Below are 22,840 nucleotides of genomic sequence, written 5' to 3' on the forward strand. Positions count from 1 at the left end.
GCCTTGCTCCTGGCCGTCTGCCCCTCATGTAGGATCTATGGGAATTCTCCTCACTGAAATGAACTCACACCGTCTGACCCTATTCATCCCCAAGAAGACTGCACTTTCTCTGGGACTCCCCCTTTTCCATTCCCCCGATTTCCCACAGACCCCCTCTCTCCCTCTTTGCATCCTCCCCTTATTTCTCCCTACCTTCCCACTGCCCCCTCCCCTCCCAAGTCTCTGCCTTGCTTTCAACTCCAATTTTGGGCACAATGAAGTTGTTCTGGCTGACAGTTTGGCCAGTAGAATAAGTGTTGTTTGAGCCTGCTGTGTGGCCCTGTAGTGGGCCCATTCTCCCCCTTGCCGGCTCAGTTACCAAGAGCCTTGTTGGTGGGACACGGAAGCCATCCGTCCCCACGCTCCCACCCTGACCCAAACGATTAGCCTCAAACACGCACTCGGGCTCACCTGCGTCTCCTCTTTAAACGCTGGTATGAGCATGTGGACATATGCGCACACAAACACACATAAACAGCTTCTTAATACCTAATCTTCCATTTGAAAACAAATAAACTCCTACCAGAGGAGTTTTATGAGAATGCACGACGTCCTCAGACTCTTCCCTTTCATGTTGTTCTTCATGCCATGAGCTTATATGATCGTCTTCCATATTGCATCTGTTATGGTGCAGTCACTGCTACACCACAGCCAGGTTGGCCTGATTTACTCAGTTACTCCATGTCTTGTAGGACGTGTCAGAAAGGATTCTGTATTGGGGTCAGCTGGAAAGACAAAGCCTGCAGCCCTCTCTCCTCTGTCGCTCTCAGTAAGCATCAACCATCCTCCCCTCTCCCCCACCCCACCCCAACCCCCCCACCGCCCACCCGCTCCCTCTGTTTCTTCTCCAGTTCTCTGTTTCTCGGTTCCAATGAGTTATCAAACAAATATAAGAATACACGCTATAAATATTCTTTGTGTGTATCAACTCTAAGTCGTACACACTTGCACACAAAAGCGCACACATACACACACACACACATCCCCAGAAGCCATGACATGAGAAAGTGGCTGGGAGAGGCCCTGATGGGGGGACCATATGTCCAGGCGTTGTATATCAGTCGGCTCACCCCCAGTGCTCTGCCAGACCACCATAACTTAGTTTGTCTTCAGCACAAAGTTTGGTCCAAGCTTGGCTGGGTTCATTAGGAACCTATTCTCTGGAGCCAATGAAGCTCAACAGACCTCCAACAAAGGAGCTAATCACACCCACTGCTGCTGCTCTCTCTCTTTTCCTCACCTTCACTCCGTTTCTTAAAGCTTGGCCTGTGTCATTTCCACAAAGTATCACTAAATAAAACCAGATATTTGTAATCAGACAGCAGCAAACTACAGAAACGGTCAACTACAATTTAGATCAAACAATTATGGCGAAATGGCTGCGGGACGGCAAAATTATGATATAAAACATCCAACCTTGTCCAACCTTTTCCCACTTTTGTGTCTCGACAGTCTATGCTATAGAAACATGGATAATTGTGTCTCCATTGAATATTCGCACCTGCTACTGTTTGTGTGTGTGAGTGGACTTACAAAGTGTCATGTTCTCACCTGACAGACACTTTGCTGTCTCAGATGCGAGCGCTAGAGAGATGCAGTGTGCAGAATGTACGCCTACCTACAACACGTTGTGTGTGTGTGCGTGTGTGTGAGTGTGTACGAGTGCATACAGGATGTGGTTCACTGACAATGGAGAGCCCCAGGCTGCTGAATACTTGAAATGACCTTGAACCTCAGCATTCTCCATTCCCATGGCTGCAGGGACGGTGAGCATGTCTGTATGTTTGTGCATGTGTGTGTGTGTGTTTGAGAAGAAGAACAATGAGGCTTGGCACTTTGTCTGTGCACATAATAGCTCCTCCAAAATTCACAGACAGTCAGGGTCAAAATATTTCCAAATAATCTATAGTGGATAATGTTGGTGAGATTTTATGGCCATGAAATTAAAAGAAAAAAGAGAAAAAAAGTTTTACTTGGTCTGTAAAAGAAAGAAAGACAAAGAATGTAGCAGAGAGACATTTGAAAGCATGTTTTCAGATTCTAGTCCTCATTAGGATATCCCTCACGTGTTTGTAATATCTCACCACATCAGATGGAGCTATCCACTGTCACACGTGTGCCACTCTGCATCCCAGCTTCCAGTGACTGTATTTGCTCACCCTGCATCCAGCAGAGAAAGAGACTTGTTCCATACCATGTCCCCTACTGTGCACACAGGGCTACAGGCAAGCATGGCTGAGCTGGACATGGTTTAAACACACAGACACTGTACACACAGGATGGTCCCAGATCACATAAACACACACACAAATGGACACCCGCTTCATGTGCACACTGATGAAGAGGACTTGGCGGGTTAAGAATGGCGGTGGGGGGTTGAGATGGCGAAGGGAGACCCAGCGAGGGGTGGTAAAGGCCATGTCACCGGGCCCGGCTTGGACACAAATGTCAGCAGCATGAATGCCTGCACATGGAGACCTAGCAGTGTGAGAGCACAGGTGATGATCAAGAAGAAACAGATGAAGAGCAGAGGAACGGACCTTACAACCTCAGAACAAATGGAGCTACCTGAGAGAACAAGGCTCAGCAATGTCAAAAGCATGAAGAATTAAGAATGAACTATTTTACCAAAAACAAATCAGGATTTAAAGAAGGCCAAACTAGAACACAGTGAAGGATGCTGTGGTTTCAGAACGGGGTATAACAGTTTCCATTAAAAATCATGAACTAATCTGAAGAGCAGTGGAATATGAATTGATCTGACTTTACTTATTTAAGCAAAGCTGTTTGCAGTATCAACACATGTGGTATTTCTTTCCCAAAATCTCACCCTACATTCAGACATATCACTCAAACAGATGCAGCACAGTGTGCACCCCTCCCTCTTGTGCCCTATGTTACCACCGCTGCTCCCCATCCATTAGATGTTGAACATTTCAACTTTCAAAGTGGAGAGCGAACACAATGCCCTCTGCAGCCTGAAAACACTGAATACATTATAAGCATTTTGCACTTGAATATTCTAACAGATACAAACATACAAGCACACATACAGTATACACCGAGGTTCTGGGGAAAATATCACTTTTTCTCTCTCTTTGAAAGGTCAGAATACAACCCTGCACCATTCCGCAGCACTCTGAAGACAAACAAAACACTTCTATACATGCACTCAGTGTTAAAAGAGATAAAATCCACTTTAAAGCTCCTCAGGTAACAACAGAAACTATACACAATGTGACACATTTTCTATTCATCCATGCATTAGTGAAGAGGCCCTTATACGCACTGCATGTGGACTGTAAAACCAGTAGCCTTGGATTTCATGTACCATGGAATCAGCATGCGTGCACTTTTTTTTTTTTTTACATAGGTGCAAACATCACATGTGTGGTCAGACTTAACGGGAAAAATTAGATAGACAAACACAAAGCCGCACTAGGTTACACAGCGAAACGATAACAGATAACAGTAGCAATATAAGCTTAGAACTTGAATAGAAGATAATTAAGGGGCAAATCCTATGTTGTGTATTATAAATAATGCAATTAATTTCAATCATTGTAGAGTTGAGCAAGAGTTACTGGCATATAAACTCAATGTGGTGTTGACTTCAGCTCTTCATTATTGGATATGAATGTCTGTATGCTGTCAGGAGGACAAAGGTTTCACATGCACAATAAGGGGCAATGAGGACATGAATTTCACACAAAGAGTGGCCATAGATTATTATAGATTTTCTGTTATCTATTCATTTTAATTCTAAATAGGCTCTGTATGTGCTGTCAACATATTGAGCACCCAAGGTTTAAATACTGCTGGGGAAATATTACACTTTTTGTTAATTCAAAATTGCACTTTTCATTCAAAAATTATGGCTACAAATTATCTCACCTAAATTCTATCATGTGTAGAAAAAGAATATCCTTTATTGCTTGTTCATTTTGCTTCCACATAGCATATAATCATGTGATTGGCTGAATCTGAAGACAGCTGCTGGGAAGGTAGAAATACCAAGATGTGTTTAATATGACAGTGGGACTAGTTTAAATAAAGTGAAATTTAAGGTTAAGGCTATGTCACTGGCATTCAGAGAGTGAGCACTAAAAATGATTCAATGGTTGATATTTGATAGAGGCTGCAGAGACATAGATACAGCCATGCTGTTTTTTGTGTCAGCTTATTGAATTTCACAACAGCGTCAGCTATAGATTAAATACTGTCTAGGTTGGGGCTCATTATTGAAAACAATTCCATTGCCATTCATGATGTATTAGCAGAATACATAAAAAAAATGAAAAGACTATGATGTCATTAGCCAATTCATCTGATGAGATCACGTGATACTTCAGATGCAGCATTTCAGCTTTTAGGTGGGACAAATTGTGTTTAACATTACACAGCGTAATATGTACACTCTTGCGCGTTTGTGCGCGCACACTCACACGCAATCTCCAGATGGCCATGTTGTAGCGTGTGAATGCCCAGGCAAACACACCAACTACAGATCCCCTGAACCCAAACCTGAGGCCATCTTCCTCTCAGCATGCACCATCTTCAGAAAAAAAGACAAGAAGTCCTGCATCCTGACATGTATTTAATTCTTTTTCTCTCCTCTTCTCATTTCCTTTTGTTTCCTCCATTTCCAGCTTCGGCCTGGAAATTTTCGCAAAGTTCCTTAGTGAAAGCAGTGTGTTCTACTCATCACCAACACTTTTACAGATCCGCACCCAGACAGTGGTGATTTGTGGCCGTGTTAAGGCAGAACCACTCCTTGCCTCTTTCACGATATAGATTGCTGCCATTATCTGGAGCTATTCCTCCAGCTGACACAAAAAAGAGGAAGAAAACATCAGGGGTGGTGAGAATGGAGGAATTTCACCAAACCGTTGTATGAATTGCTGATGGAACCTGAGTGACAATTTGCTATGCAATGGACAGGGTCAGTCACAGAGAGACTGCCATGTCCGATGTAGCTGTAGTGTTTACAGTGCATTGACAATGTGCAGTTGAGAACAATCCAATTGGCATTACATCATTTTCAGTGGTGTAGCCGATGGCGACAGAATGGGGGTTGGTGGATTAACTTTGGTTAATATATATCTGCCAGAAGAACATGGATACACCTATTCAAGCACAATGCGCACTTCTTACATTGTGCCAGGACCTTTGACTGTAGCGGAACCTGACTAATATTCCAACTAACATGGAGTGAATGCGGCGGAAATGCAAATTCAGCACTGTCCTCTTTCACATCGAGGAATGAAATCAAATCTTTTGTGGCCGCTGGGCATTGAGGGTGGGAAAAACAGCGAGGCGAGAGGGTTCTTTGGGTCACTCGTTTGGGCAGTGAATGAGCCAGTGCCCAAGCGGGAGCGATGGTGTGCCAGTGGTGTGCTCTCTGCTAATTGATTGCCGCTACTCACAAGAGCATAATGTATTCTATTGTGATCATCCTTCGCCCATGTTCATTAAGCCAGGAAGCAGCGTGATCTTTTCTTTTTGTCTCGCTCCTGCCCCCCTTCTCTCTCCCCTGCTCCTCTCATTCCCCCTCCCAATCCTCTGTTTCTCCTCTTCTCTCTTTCTCTCTCTCTGCCTCACGCTCTCTCCTGCTCTGGATGGGAAAGGTGATGCAAAGATGGTATGACAGGCAGAGCATCCCTCGCCATCCCACATGCAAAAACGAAGAGGAACAAAGGACAGATGGAGGGAATAGAGTGGGAGATGATGAAGGAAGGAAGTATGGATGAAAGGATGAGAGAAAAAGATGGGGAAGAGAGACGATTGCTGAGGAGATACAACAAGGATATGGAAACAAGATGGTGGGAAAAGAAGACACAATGAAAGTGTGGAGAGAAAAAAAGAGATGAGGATCAGGGAAGCACCTCTCGCCATCTCCCTCCATCCGTCTCTTTTTCTCCACTTCTCCCCCCCTCTCACCCGATCATTGCTCCTGTCAGGTTCCCACCCGCTCCTGATCTCCCCCACACCTCTTCTTTTTACCCCGCGCTCTCCCCTCTTGCCCCTTTTTCACCCACCTCCCTTCCCCGCTTCTGCTACTCACCCCATCTCTGGCTCGCCTCTTAATGAGAGCTAGCGGGACAATAGTACCATTGTTGCCTGTGTTTGGGAACCCTGGACTGAAACAATCGCTGTTTACCCAAGCAGTGGCACAGCCTGGACCCTCTCCTTCATTACAGCCGGGCCAAGACTGATTAAGTCTGTTCCACAAGTGCTACAATAAGCCACTGAGCTGGCCACTACCACTCATCCAGCCTCCTCTGTCTTCTCCCTCTACCACCATCTCCCCAACACTTCCTCCCCTTGTCTCTCTTCCGCAGTTGTAATTTCAATTGGATTCTCTCTGTATATTCTCATCCTTGCTCCCAGTTGCTCTCCCTCTGATTTACATATCGTTCATCCTCAATCACCAGGAGAATCAGATTTACTATAAGAGAGGCACAAGACAGAGAAAGAGAGAGAGAGAGAGAGAGAGAGAGAGATGCAAAAGGAAACAGAGAAGAGATGGAGTATAAATGACAAAGTAAGTGTCTCAAAAATCATTAGTTGAATCTGATCTATTTTCCAAATGACCTTCATAATCTAGGACAAAGCTAATTTCTTTATTCCCACGAGGGTTGAACGTGCTGCAGGCAGTGGTAATATGACTGACTGCAAGAAATAAGAGAAAACTCTCTTAACATAATGGTCTCAGATCATAAAAAGATTGGCATGGAGGTAGCGTTATCAAGTTGATGCTTGTGGCAGAGACGCACTGAATCAGTGGATTGAAAGCCTTTTCACTCAACCATATCCCTCAGCTCTGTGGCTTGTAACAGAAGTATGCTACCAGCACTATGCAAAACAGCATCATGAATATGCGTAATTAGGTGGGACTGGTGTAATTTTTCTGGGTTATGGGATGTGACATTTGTGGGGCAGGAGCATACATCCGCGTAAGCACGCCTGACAAATGCATAATCCCTTTCTCTGCAATGAGGCATTTTACACTTTGCAATACAAAATATACAGTTTGCCTTGATACACTTAACTGCCACATGCAAAGATGTACAAAATCATCCAGAAAAACCTACGCAAACACACGCACACACACAGAGACATGTCTCCGTACAGACATGCACAGATGGACTCATATGCGAAAGCACTGTAGCATATTGCACTGAAGGAAATCAGTGCAGTTGAACACTAAATATAAACTCTACATCAAAGTCCAGTTGTTTTAAAAGCTGTGTACAAGTAACACATCGACAGAGAGACAGACAGCCGGAGTGCATTTGTGTTTACTCAAAGAAAAGGGGAAAATAAAGGTTGAGTTCCATCTAAAAGTAGTAGACATGAGAATATCAAAGGGACGCAATTACTGTCCATAACGGAGGAAACCTGAAATAAATAAAGAAATAAATAAAACAGAATATGTCCCAGCCTTGGAAGGCAGAAGAACACAAAGGCTGCTATTGCCAAGCAACAAGGTTAAAAGAGGACTACTACGCATGAATGTTTAACATAATATGCTACTAGATATCAGTTGGTAAGGAGCTTTAGACATTGTTGTTAGCGAGCAGGAAACACAGCACAGCTGATGAGAGAGTCGGAGCAAATTTCCCCTCCACAGTTAACTACACTACTGAGAAATACCTGGAAGTTTCGTAAGATTCTTTTTTTTTTGTGCATTGAATTACCGGGCATCTATTATAGCCTTATTATGTTTTTTTTTTCCTTGCCTTCTTTTTTTGCATTAGTATTCAATTTAGATGAACCTTCAAAAGAACTAAACATGTGAGTGCACAAATAAGGACAGACACATGGGCATAGGTACACTGACAAAAGCATCTATTAATAATTGGATCATATTCTGACACAACTGCACGCGTACACACACACACACACACACACACACACACACACATATGCACACACTAACAACACACCTCTCTAGCTCTTCAGAGAGAGCCAATTTATAGATACTGTACTGAACACCTCTCGTAGCTCTCTTTGCCTTGCCATGCCCCTTTCCCTTTCCCCATTCACCCATACAGACACACACCAACACACTAACATACATACGCATACACATGCACACACAGCACAATCCACCACCCTGCCACACATACCAAAGGGGAGGACACATCCCTCATAGCACCCAGGAAATTAACTTGACATTTGATGCAGACAGAAAAAATATATTTCGGTGGGGGGAGGAAAAAAAAACAAAGTGTACCAAAGCAGAGATAGCATAAACCCATCCCTTGTTCACCCCTCTCCACCCCACCCCCCTTAAGCCCAGGGACGCATTCGAGGGGGATTTCAGCGATCTGCATTGCAGACGCCACTGGGTGCCCACGGAAAAATGAGCCTCATCTTTTGCCTGTCCTTCTCAGTGTATGCTGTCTGTCCCTCTTTGTTTCCATCCTTTATGATGCCGGCACTCCATTTTCATATCCACTTCCCCTCCCTTGTTTGTGCCTTTCTGTTTGGGAGGAACTTGGGGAAAAAAGAAAAAAATATATACATACATATAGTATGTAAGAGTATTGAAGGATCACTCGATGGTGCGTGTGTATGAAATTAAGGCACACCCATTAAGGCACTCCTTTCATTTTGTAAGGATGAGGGTGTTTTAAATTGCTGCTGTCGTACCATTTCTTTCAGTTTAGCTTAAAATCCTGCCCGCTGATACACACTAATATCCCTTTGTAGAGTTATTATATTTAAATGGCTTTGCAAATCTGGGTTAATCACTCCCCGTTTTACAATCAATTGAGAAAAAGGAGCAATAAACATCTGCTCGTTGTAATTTTGTACAAAGCAATAACAACAGTCGCTCCTGTTACGCATATTGCGGTGCACCTACAATTTAATGCGAGCAGACTGGAAAATAAAGTGCAGTGTGATCTTGCATATGTTTGATAAGATTAACGATCGCATCAAAGGCCTCGTGGTAACCTCGGCAAGGAGCCCAGACAACATGAGCAAGAGCAGGCCACAATTAATACATCATTATGCACTGCTACAGTTTATACCCATGAACACACACAACACGCAGCAAGACCACCGACCAGCTAGTGTCTGTCTCAATATCCCCAGCATTAGACATGCAGGAATGTTAACATCATTATGCACAATTGTGAATGTCTGTCTGAGCCCTCCCCCTTTCCTCCCCTACCATATTGTGTCTGCGGTTTAGTCCACTTGTATGTGCATGTGTGTGTGGTGTCTGAAAGAGGGCGGCATTATTTAAATATGATTTTTTCTTGTATGCAAGATGAGACAAATTTCTTATTGGTATATGGCTATGAGACTCTAAATGTGATATTGTTAAAGCATGTCTATATTAATATCAGCATTTTGTCTAGGGGAAGGGATGCTGCAGGAATTAATTTCCTAGAAAAAAAAGTATGTGCTTTGCAAAATGATTCAATGTGTGTGTGTCTGTGTGTGTGTGAGGATTTCCTTGCATCGTTGTAATTTTTTTTTTTTTTGAGCTAGTTTTCAATTAATTTGTGATGAAACACACACTGGCATATTTTACTCCCCCTGCCCCCCAAGTAAGACACAGTATTGTATCATGAATTATAAAGGTAATGATATATAATTTAGGACAGAAGCAAAGTGGTTTTTAACTTTTAAGTACTCAAGTGATTTTTTTTTTCTTTTTGCACAGTCTATGTTGATGCATTTGTGATAATGCAGTTACCCTACTAGTGCTATAACCAAATCAAATATCAAGTAAAATAATAAAAGCATATTTTTCTGTTTTAATAGAGGTCAATGTGCACTGTCATTACCTAATCCTTCTGTAACTTAACATAATTATGAAAATGCCACATGTTTGATTAAATTGAAGTTTTCACGAGGAGGGCAAGTGGCAGTGGTGCGACTTTCATTAGCGTTGCTAATATCTGCTCTTCATTTCTCTGTGGCGGTACAATCAAAATATTGCATCATCCAAATTCACACACACACACACACACACACACACATGCAAACATACTGCAATGCTGTTAGCAGCCAATGAGTTACATTCACCGTGTTTTAAGAATCACCTCTATAATGAACCAAACGCATTTTGTTGCATCACAAAAATAAATGAAGTGCAGTGTCCATGAAAAAACAACAACAACAATGCAAAGCTAAACAGCCCAGTATGTGAGCAGAGAAAATTTAACAAAGTCTTGAGAAGAGATTTAGAATCAGATTCAAAACCAATATACGTTCAGTTATCTGCCACAACTTTAAGGAAGATTGTCCAGCAAGTGTTGTATACAGCATGCTCTGCTTATTCAAACTCTCCTCCTGCCACCTCGCTATTCCTTGCTGCCAGCGATTTGCATTCATTTGCATGATTTTACGATGTGCATATCCTTTGTTCTGACTGTATGATGATGCAGAAGAAACCCTCCCTACGCAGCGCTGTTACACAGCTCGCTGAAATCTACTTGGATATTTAATGGGAAAAAAAAAAACCTGTGGTAGTATCTGTTTTAATTATAAATTGATAAGACGAGATTTCCACAAATACCAGTCTCATCTCCCGGTGCACCCATGATAATGTAGTGCATCAGAATGATGGAGGGGAAAAAAAGATGAGTATTCTAGTTTTGTGGAATTTTTGAACAACCATGGAAAGGACATATTGTGCTATCGCTAAGAGGCATGAGCATCTGCAATATATAGCACGGGGGGAAGGATTGCATCCAAGCATGAAATATGGAATTACTTGACAAATAGGAAATAGGAAAAATTATAGATGAAAACTAAATCACTGCAAAGGAAAAAAAAAACAACCTCTCACATATTTTACAATATTTTTTATACATGATGTATTATTTTCTCCCCCGGTTGCTCCTCTAGTTTTAGTCATCATTTGTAATTGTTTGCTACTGTGTTACCTGATCATAAAAAAGGGCTTTGCATTTACCAAGCAATCTCTACGGTGTAAAATTGTAATTTTGACATTTGTGAATGGACCTACTGCAAAGCCTTCCTCTGTACTGGCATTTTTTAGTTCTCTGTTGTTGTTTTATGTGCAGACAACATGCACACACACGCACACTCACACTCACACATACACGCACTCACACACTGATGCTTTAGCACTCCTTAATCATGCAGACACAAGCAGACGACTTCATTAATCGCTGTGGGCAAGCACTGATGATACAGACGCCGGCCTACAAGTCTGGAGGGTTTATATGCACAAATGCGGGCGCCATATTATAAGTGCTTACTCCCGCTGGCGCCCTAATAGTAAGCAGCTGTACTGCAAAAATGCATGTCTGACAGATGATTATGAGTATAGCATAGGAAATGAGGTGATACAATGTAAACAAGCTATACTGTAGAGCAAACATTGTGGGTTTCTGTGGGTGCTTATCTTCATATTCAGCAAATGGTACTGAGGCAAAAATTTACACTGCAAATGTTTTGTGTTTGTCTGAGCTGTGGAAATGATAATCATGAACCTACAATTGTTTAATATTGAGATAAAGAGAGAGGGAGAGAGGGGGGAATGCAAAAAAAGAAATAAAAAAAATCTTGCCCTCATTTCAAGTGGGAACATTTCCTGGTGTTGTCAAAGTACATCTGCATCTGCATAGACGGAAAGCTTTCCTCAATTCCTGTTTCAGCTTCCTACCCATGACCCTGCCATTTTCTGTGCACAGGCAATGGCTGATGGGCATTTAGATGTTACTGGTCAAAAAAAAGAAAGAAAATACTGTTCCAACTAAATAATGCAAACTCGGATATCGAGGTCTAATGACCCTGACACACTTTAAGGGCCAGGCTTTTAGCTTAGAGTGAGGTCTACCTCAGGTGATCGTTTTGTATATAGAGAAATGTTTGCAAAACATCCAGCCATAGAGCTCATGTTTACTCTGTCTCATTGGATCATCTGGAGAAAACTCTTACCATTGAATCTGATAAAAACACCATTTCTCCATATTCAGAAGTCAGCTTTTTAATGTCGTCTCGCAGAGTGCCCCATATTTAAAGCGGTTTACCCTCCTCTGTTATGCAGTGACACAGTTCTGAAGTCTCAGGTAACAACCTCCTCTTTTACAAAAAAGAAAACAGTGGTTTTCACTTTACTCATTTAACTTCAGTCACCCTGATTAACACTATTGGTGCTATCACAAAAAAACTGTCATTCCTAAATGCTGAGCAGCAAATACAAAATAATATTAATGTTCAAGTTAATACATCAAATTTGAATCAGTGCTATAGTGGCTAAGGTTTTCATTTTATATGACAAAGTAATTTATGGAAATGTACTGCAGAGATTGCCACGATACACCATTTCTCTATGGTATAGAGTAGATGGCTACACACTTCAGCAATGACTTTTCCTACCTAGTGACTTGCCCTGCCCTTCTAATTGGCCCTTCTGAGCAGTCCACCAAATGTGTGTGAGTACTGGGAGTAATTAGGACGAGTAACACCACCGCACACTGAGGCCCATGGGCTCTGACATACCACCTCTGCTCTTCATCCCCTTATTTTATTTTATTTTTACAGCAACACTAAGAAATAAACTCTTAACTCTGAGAACTCTTAACGCAGAACATGGAGTATTTCATATTTGGTCTGTCGTACCAAAGGTGTACAGTGTGTATATTGTTTCCAATCATCAAGAGCATTTGGCATTGGTACCAAGTATTACTGCATATTTTCTGCTGACAGTGACAGATGTCAGTCACTGCAGCTAGTTATGCACAGTGTGTGTGTGTGTGTACACCTAATATCCAAACACTTCACACCGCCTTTCAGGAGGTCACCTAGACATAAGAAATAATGGCGTCAAAGCGGAAATAAAGACAGCACAGATGGATATCTGCCGCTACTGCCGGCTAATATAATAAACATTTCCTTGTCACAAGAGCAAGCTCAGCTCATTAAAATGTTTGTCTCTCTTCAATAACATAAAATGTCACGTCTAATAATGGCTGGGGGTCTAATTGATAGAGCAAGATGCCCTGCACGCAATGCAAACAACGTCATGCAGAGCGAAGGGCAATTACTGTTACCACATGGATTTCAATGGCTGGAGGAAATTTTTAAAATCACTTCCTGGTTGTAGCTACTGTTAGTGTATGTGTGTGTGTGTCGTGTTGTTGTGATGATGAACAGTGAACAGTAACCCCTGTTTCCCCTGTGCCTCTTGTCTTTGGTATGGACCACAAGGCAAAGGATGGGTCATGGGATTTGATATTGCCCACGATCACATCGCCTGAGCTGCTTTTAAACCACTGTTATTCTGTTTACTGTGTCCTCTGGACCACTACTAACATCTATGCCTTTTTTCCAACACACACATGAGCTAACTTTGCTGCAGGCAAACACACACACACACACACACACACACACACACACACACACACACACACACACACACACATACACACATATCAGTGGAGATGGACACAGGGGGGGAAAACACTCATTCAGAACCTGTGCCAGCAGAGAAATTTAGCTTATTTTTGCAAGTTTCAACACTCTGTATAATATTTTTAATATAGACTATTGGAAATGTGTATACATAAAAATAATAAAAACTTGATGTCAAGTTACAGTAATAATTCAGAGCAAAAATAATTGTGATTGATGAATTAAAAAAAATAATGAAATGTTTTGTTCTCATTAACAGAGGTCTAAGAAAACTAAATGCAGTTTTTGGGTGAGTGTGCTTAGGCTGTTTCTGCCAGACACAATAATGGGTACAGCAGCAAATTATGTAGGGATGTCGAAACATACACATATACACACACACAATTTGGTTTATTAACCCAGCTCACCTCATATGGGTCCAGTGGAGAGCAAAATCTCAGGGATCTCATGTTGACTTCAACTTCTTGCCGCCTGCAGTCCTCCACAGCTCCCTCTCTCCATTACTGAAGCATTAGAAGACACACACACAGGCGGGGAGTCAGTATATTTACCAAGCGGTAACCTTTACATGTTGAATAACTCTTCTTGAGCAAATCACAATTAACATGTTCCCACTAAAAAGAAAGGAAGGAAAGCAAATGCACAGTTATATGGTAGCGGAAAGGAAACAGAGGTATCATTTCCCATAGCTAAGTTTACTTGCAGGAATTCAAATTGGCAATAACTTTGTGCAAATGTCGTCTCAACCTTTACACTTTGCCACAAATAGCAAGTCAAGCTTGGGACCTTTGTGGCACATGAGCAGCTGGTTTATACATCATTTGAAGGTCATGGGAGGTGTGTGTGTGTGTGTTTTGTTTTTTTCATGCTAAAAATATTAATAAAAAAAACTTTGTTCAAATGTTAACCTGTGAGTCAAAAATTGAATTACTGAGGTATAGATACTTGAATAAAACTGAGATAATTTAAGTGGAAGTGGTAAAGTCATCTAAAGCAATTCTAGTGTGTGCTAACACTGATTCAGCAGCCATGCTGTTGAACCCAGTCACCCCTGACCTCTCACTCCTCTCACTGGTGGGTCAGCAGGTCAGATGTCAAGTCTCAAGGCTAAAGGACAAGTCCATTTGAGGTCAAAGGTAACCATTATAGATTGTAGTGCTTTATGGTTAGTTTGAGACCTAATTGTTGACCTCACCCAGCAACACAACGACCTTGAATGTACCCTTAAACGTTTGTTCAGTGTAGTTTTTTATATATTTTTATATATCTGCTGACATTATCCACATGTGTTAGTTAAAAAACTGATCACATGAAAAATACTGTCACTGAGTATGAATGACAACAAGTCATGCTTTGGTTTAAATCCAAAAAAACCTGTACAGTTAATTGTGTTTCATGTGATGGGTCTGACTGATTACGAAAAGATAAAAGTATAACTTTTATACTGTGTGTAGTTTCTTGCTTCTGGATTTCTTTCCTGCTGTGCCACAACTGACTGTGAGACTCTTCCAGCACGTCAGTATCAAACTGACAGATGCCACATTTTATCAGAGCTCCGTATCAAAGCACACGCAATACGTAGACACATACTTGCACTTGCTCTGTCAGGATGCTGCATGCTAGTAATAATCAATAATACAACCACACAAAAATCTTATGATTCCATTCTTCATTTTATTTATGTTTTTATTTCATCAAGGACAAACTACAAAAATGCACAAAAGTCAAGAATCCTGTAAAAATACATGAATGTCAGACATCGCCTCTGTATTCACATACAGTAACACATCAGGACACATAGGAAGAACCAATAAAAACAATTAGGATGTCTTTACACTGGCTGTGATTCTCATGCTCCCAGTTGCAATGTTTAAGACTCCTGTGAGTGCTTCTTGCGGTTGTGTGACAAACCATTGTGGGTGTGTTTGTAAATGTGTGTGTGTGTGTCTCTAGCCCTACGGCAGGGTTTAGGGTAACTATACCGCACTCCCCCCTCCACCTTCACCTCGTTCCCTTTGCGGCTTGTGTGGTTTGTCTCATCCCATCTCCCTCCTGCTCCTCTATCTTCCTCCACCACTCTGCCCCTCCACCCCCACCCCCACCCCCCAGCTATCCCCACCACTACTCTGCTTCTCTGCCTACATGTGTGTGTTGGATGGGTGGGGGTGGTGGGCTACACCGGCGGCGACAGTGCCAAGAATCAACCCCCTGGTTTCTCTAAAGCGGCAGCATGGTGATGCAGACGATGGTAAATCTTATGCAAATTGCATATGTATGTACATCGCACACAATCTCACATACATTACACACACACACATGCTGTATAAGATAATGTAAAGAGTAACATAGGACTTACAAGGATTATTAATATAGATTTTAAATTTGAATTTATATTTAAGTGAGTTGCACTGATTTGAAACAGTAAGAAGATTAAGAAAAAACTACATTTATCTTACAGGATGCTGCACTGACTGCACCTCTCTAACATTATGTGACTCCTCACCAACTGCACCTACCTATACGACAAAAAGAAGTTGTCATAGAACAAAAGCCTTTCCTTTACGAGAGGTGTGTCTACTCTCCACCCTGTTGGCTTACAGTGTTTCATTATCCAAAGTCGAGGTCTGCTTTGCCACCCAGCTCCCCCATGCTGCCTGTCTCATTTCCTACCGGTAACAATCCATTAGCCAACGCCAGGCTCAGACATGCAGCCGTTTAATTATTCTCACTTCTTTGGCAGCACGCTGGGGCGTACCACTCATCAGAGGAAACGGGGAGGTAGGGGAGGAGAACAGCTGATATTGTTTACATACCTAATGCATGTAAAAAGGGACAACGGGCTGACTATGCAAGGAGACACGGCTCATGCAAACATCATTTTCACCTATCCCACTCATACACGTCTAGCATATAATGACCATCTGATGAATACGTACACGCTGATATACACATATCTAACAGAAATATTTAAGCCCAAACTCTAATTGTGACAGTCGTCAAATACCTCAGATAACATACTTTACTGAAGGTGAACTGCATATTTGTGCGTGTGTGTGTCGATTCATGAAAAATGTGTGGTATAATTCATCTTGAATAATTTCCTGCACATTCTTCTTCATGCTATGCCTCAGGAGCACTTCAGGATGAAAGGGAATGCTAATGCTGTGTCTGTATCTCACTGAACAATGTGTGTTTGTGCACTGTACAAGTGTGTGCGTGCTTGTGTGTGTGTGTGCGCGTGGGTTTGTGTGTCGCCTCACTAAGCACATTTATGATAATTAACAGATAGAAGAGGTCAGGCACAGTGTGTGTGTGTGTGTGTGTGTGTGTGTGTGTGTGTGTGTGTGTGTGTGTGTGTGTGTGTGTGACAGTGAGAGTGAGTAAGAGAGGAGACAGAAAAAGATAGGGACAACAGAGCTGATTTACATACACTGGCGATATAACCACAGACTTCCCTTCTTTGCTCAGTAGCATTTGTATTGTCATTTTTGATATAACAGTTTTAGGAAAGGCATCATCCATACTATCGCAAAAAAGCAAGTTTTATCAGTAACTGTTTACAGGGTCTACAGTTCTACACCTGTATTCTTAAGGTGCAGGTAATGGACACCGGCACATTGGTCATATAATATGATGACCTTTATTTCTATGACATAAGGAATCTCAAAGTGGCGAGCTCTGGTTAAAAATGAGGGCAATCATATGATTTAATTGACTGTTTAACTCGGTAAATGCACACATAATTACACATAATTTGAAACACTGTCGGTTAAAAATGCTGCGTGTCCCATCACAATGCTTGCTCACACTAAACACAGTAAAAGCTAATGAACGTATTGTTTCTTGGGCAGAGTAGAAATGAGATATTGAAATCCTTCCAACACCAGCAAATCCCCGTTTAGTTCTAATGAGCGTGGTGCTAGTTTTAACGCACCTCCCCATTAAACGGCGTGCAATAGAAAGCTAAATGCGGGCTGGTCTTGAAGGTGACAATAATCGAGCGAATTAATACATGCAAATGAAATGCTCAGCATGCATAGCTGCTGTTGACAGTAACTGAATAATTGACTTTCAGAGCTGTGTGTTCTTGGCCACATATCGCAGCGAAATTTGTATGCATTAATGTGTATGCATGTGTGTGTCTATGCCAGCGGACATTTTAAGTCTACCCTCCTCACACTCTCACTACTGCCAAACGCCTTAAGATGGTGGCACCTTGAGGCAGCGAGAGACACTCATAGAGAAAGCCAACCTCCTCCTCCCTTTCCCCCTTCTTCCACCTCGGGTCCACACGACAACACAGGACAGGCCCCCCTTCTTTACCCTTAGCCCCCCTAATAAATATTTAATTCGCCCCTCTCTAATAAGGATATTAGGCGAGTACACCCCAGCCCTGGCATATATGCATGAGTCCTTTCTCATCAAATTTACATAAAAGGGCCAGATGCTAATGCGAGCGTAGCAACTACTGCTCACTATTCTATATGCGCTGGTACTAGCTCCCTAGTCCGAGAACCCATATAATTTAATTGCCCAACAGCATACATTTTTCAAACGGTTCGCCGTATTCAAATTGCATCTAGGTCTTAATACCATACTTTACAAAGAGACGAAAGATGGGCATATTTTAATTGTAGTGAAGGCACGTCTACAGCATTTATGCTTATTTAATGTTTTCTGAAGACCTTCCCCTTTTACGAACACGTGCATCATACAAATGTGCTTATGCGTAACAAGAAAAAAAGGAAACATCTGGGTATTCGGAGTGTGAACACGAGGATGTCGCGTTTTTTTATTGAGTCAGAGCTTGTTTAAACATTAATTATCATTTCAACAATTGGACACTGAATTATGCTGATAGTATTAGGAGTTTCTGATGGGAAATCAGTCAATACAGTGAGAGACAATTAGCATTATAATCTAGAAGAAAGTACCTTGATATTGACAGATCGTGGACGTACATACAGTGTATTGTATAGAAAAATAATGTCCAGACCACTTAAATGTAGAGTGTAGCATATAGCATGCTGAGACTGAGAGCCACAATGTTTGTAATTAATAGGGAATGAATAATGCAGTGACACGAAATATATTATTTACATCCTTTCATCTTCAAGGAAGATTCAAAGCGTATTTCAGATGCAATTATACTAATTTATTTATAGTGCATAGTATTTGCATAATCAAAAGCCAGTGGAGCACAGATATCCTCGAAGCCAGGCTGACAGCCAGCTTTAGACCTGTAGTACAAAAATAGCATTTATGTACACAGCATTATTGGGTACTGCTGCTGCCACAGTATTGATATCCTACCATGAAAGTATATTGTTCTAACTGTCAGCATTATTATCGCCAGCAATTTTGATATGAAGTGTGAAATATAGCATTTGTATCTGATCGTACCTAATGCCCCAGAGCTTTTGCAGTTATATTTTGTCTCTGAATAAAAAACAGCATATACTGACAGCAGCTTTCATCAAATTGCAATTTCTATTTGTCTCTCATTCGAATAACAAACAAAATCTTAAATGATGTATTATAAACATCATTATCAGCTTGATTTAACAAATTATTTTAACAATAAATCTAATCAGAAATTGGTGATCACTTAAAAAGACAGTGACAAGGCAGTCACTAATGTTTACAGATTATCATTGATACAAATATTTCAAAAATAAAATAATCAATCATTCCCCTCAAATCCAAATAGTTACACAACTGTTGGATATTTTGATCTAATAATCTCCTTTTGTAATCTTTTGTTTTTCTTGTCTCTAGATTGAGCCTTTTTTTTCTCAAACAGTTGTGGTCAGTTTCTGTGGTTGATGCTTAAATATTAGAGAAATGTGGGAGGTTGCTGTGGCAGACTAGCAAACATACTTAGAGAGCTTTTATATTAATAAGGCAGGTTTGGACAAACCATGGACTGGGGTGTCAGCTGTATCAATTTTGGTAACCAAATTTTCACCTTACTTCAGTTTTACATTTTCAACTGTCAGTGTGATGGTCAATTAAGCGGCCAACAACAAACTCACTGTCTTAAATAGGCTTACAATATTTACACAGACTCATTAGATTAGTCTTGTAACATCTGGGTAATGAAAGTAATGTTTCACTGACAAATTATCTGACACTCATTTTGTTTTTGAGTGTACTTTCACCGTAATTTTGTATTAGTCGATATGATTGTGTCATTGAGATTATTTAAATACCACATTATCTGAATAATCTCCAGATAACACATGATTGAATGAAGCTACACCAAAGAGACAACACAACTCTACCACTTTCAAACACAGTCGCATTACGTCACATATGGAATAGATTTCTGACAATAGGTAACAGGGCACGGTGCCTGTCTAACATGTCGGCCATGCATATCCATGCAGTTAGCCGAAGGGGAGGGCCATACAGCGTGGCAGAGCACAGCATGCCCGCTGCTCCCCACAAGACGCTCAAGTGGCCATGCATGATGTCATTAAAAAGGGCCCAACCATGACATTCCTCAGTGGATTATTGGCAAGTTATGGCTGGCTGTTCTGTTATGGTGTGAGATCGATCAGGTGCTGGTTAATTGGCAATGACACCATTAATGAAGCAATGACACCTTTTTTTAGTTTTTGTGTCAGTGCATGTGTAGGAGGACCATTGTACAATTTCGAGTTAGTTTTGTCTCATATACAAACCACAGCCTTAGACTCTCATAGTTCATTAAGCAGCTTGATTAATGGTATAACTTTTCTATATATACTATACCGGTATATAAAAAAAAACTAGAGAAACTTCACTTACAGTAAATTAACCAATGCATGTGACAGAGAGCAGGGTGCATTCTAGCCTCTCGCATAGACCACTTTACACACACACACACACACACACACACACACACATGCACTGTCACACAAACACACACATACATGCTCCCAGAATACAGGAACCTGTCCTGCATTGGCAGGGGCTGATGCTGCCATGCGCACGGTGATCTCACCTACCGTTGCCGTGGCGACACCAACCAGAGGGAAAAGCCTTGCTGTGTTTGCGCATGCGTCTGTGTGTGTGTGAGCATGTGTGTGCCTGTGATTGTGACAGAAGCTAGAGCTGGTGGAAGAGAAGAAGGAGGAGGAGAAGAAGGAGGGCCTGTAGGAATTCACATTGTGCCTGGCTTGTTTAAGGTTTATGCCTAATTCACTTACCACCTTTTACCAGGAGAAATACTGAACTGGCCCTTTCAATTATCAAGGCAATAAATTCAGCATGGCTGTGTCTTTAAAATAGCAGGCCAGTGGTTTAATAGGGAAAGGCACAGCATATGGGAAGGAAATGGGTGTATGTCAATGAATTAGCATAAGCTATATCATGAGGGGGAATCATGCAGGGTCTGTGCATGTATTGCTCAAACATTGTCAAGCACACAGACGCATGCAAGCACATAAACAGCACATTGGAAGCTTGGCCACTACTGGCACACCACCACTCTTATTTCTCTTTAGACAAACAGCCAAACTAAACTGCCCCACTACCAGCTGGTATTGTTGAATTCTATTAGTGATGAAGAGCTAACTCAGACTATAGGGGTCATCTGCTCATCAATGGGTGGCGGTGGCCTAGGCTTGCTCCACAGCCATGAATGCACTGAATTCATTACTCCTGGTGCACAGATGGTGTCTGGCTGCCTGTCTCAAGTTCAAGTTCATGTCCAGGAGACACACACACACACACACACACACACACACACACACACACACATGCAGAGAAGGAGAGATATGGCCCAAGCCAGACAGACAGACGTTGTTGACTGAGACACAGCTATTGTTCCCTTTCATTAACATGATGTAGTAGCCTCGCTAGCTATCCAAGACGCCTTGGTCAGTTAATTGCATAGACAAACGCACAGGAAACACATGCAAACACAGACATACATACGTAGATGCACATGGCACCTCTAACCCAATCACAAGCCTGAGGAACATAAAACAAAACAGCTCTTCACATCTACTCAGTGAACATGGATGGAATAGTTTTGCCTCTAGCTGGCTAGTGCTATCGATGATGCTTCATGGTAGCTCAGAATATGACAGCATTTCCCACTGACAAAGAAGCCATTTATCTCAATACTTTGTTATTACAAAAACAATCCAGGAGACGGGCCACAATAAGCAATAAAAAATACAGCCATGCAACATATATGAACAAATGGCACCTGTATGACGACTACATTCACAGCCTTCACCTGGGCCGACATATATTAGAAAACCTGCTACTGCACCTGCCATACAGAGGCACAGACAGAGGAAGCACATGAAAACCCGGGGCACGCTTGCATAAAATATGTTGATTTCCCCTCCAATGAATATGAAAACACCTGGTCGCCATGGTTTTGTTACTCAACAAATCACGTGACAACAATGGCTGTGGCGTGTTGTATGTGTGAGCGCAGAGGGAGGGCACAGCCCAGCGCATAGTCCATGTTTACTGTGGAGAAGGGAAGTGGTCTGTCACCACCCATTTCTACATGAATAGTGAAATCACATGCCTGTATGTGTGCGTGTGTGTGTATATATATATATATACATATAGATATAGGTGTGTGTGTGTGTGTGTGTATGTATGTATGGAAATTAGTTAGTGAAATAAATGGCAGGGTCCTTTCTTTTTCAGCAATGTGCGTATAAGGCAGGCTCACTTCTATAAATAAAATAAAATAAAAGCATACTTTTGGCTACCTAACACACTAGAAAACACTTCTCATTTATAGAGACACACTATTTACGGTGTTAATGTGCCTTTGCACTATCAGGTGCAAGTGTATAATTTAGATGCAGAGGCCACCATCATTGTAGAGAATACAGTTCATTATCTTAAGGACTTATGGCAGCAGTGGTTGTCAGTGTGCATAAAAAGCACTAATATGAACCAAATTGGTGAGATTTACTCCGTCTACAGAGACGGGCAGGCAGTAAAGGCCGTGCAAACCGCTGCCAACACACACTGCATCTCCCCTCCATGCAGCCCAGGAAAACAGAAAGTGGCTGGAGAACGGAGATGCATGCAAGTGTGTTTTGCAGCTGTTTGAGACATGTGATACTGCTCTCTCCTGGTAACACTACATCTCAGCATTGTATTGCATACACTATTGACTGAGTGAACCTTTTTTAATTTTTATTTGATGCATCCATTGATGGGCCTAGAGGTTAGCAGTGAGGTATGAATAAAACCTGTAGATAGTTTGTCTGGTGTATACAAACATTAGCCTGTTACCCTGTTAAAATACACTGAATCATTTTTTTAAAGGCTTAAATATTAATAGACAATCTCAATCTCAATTTCTTGTCTGCAGAGAAACTCAAAGTGAGTCACTAGTTTAGGAAAGGCTAAAGTAGAAAAAACATTTAAA

At 41.6% G+C, this 22,840-nt stretch overlaps 1 long non-coding RNA gene across 1 annotated transcript in view; it reads right to left on the minus strand.

Annotated features, from left to right (window-relative positions):
- LOC146981641 (uncharacterized) overlaps positions 1-22,840 on the minus strand; it is a 39,737-nt gene that overhangs the window by 10,797 nt on the left and 6,100 nt on the right. The window contains exon 2 of the long non-coding RNA XR_015036597.1: positions 13,854-13,949. This is a non-coding gene — a long non-coding RNA (uncharacterized LOC146981641). The remainder of the gene's footprint in view (positions 1-13,853; positions 13,950-22,840) is intronic.

Source organism: Trachurus japonicus, chromosome 9 (genome assembly GCF_045865225.1).
Source record: "Trachurus japonicus isolate A0001 chromosome 9, Traja_1.0".
Lineage (NCBI taxonomy): Eukaryota > Metazoa > Chordata > Actinopteri > Carangiformes > Carangidae > Trachurus > Trachurus japonicus.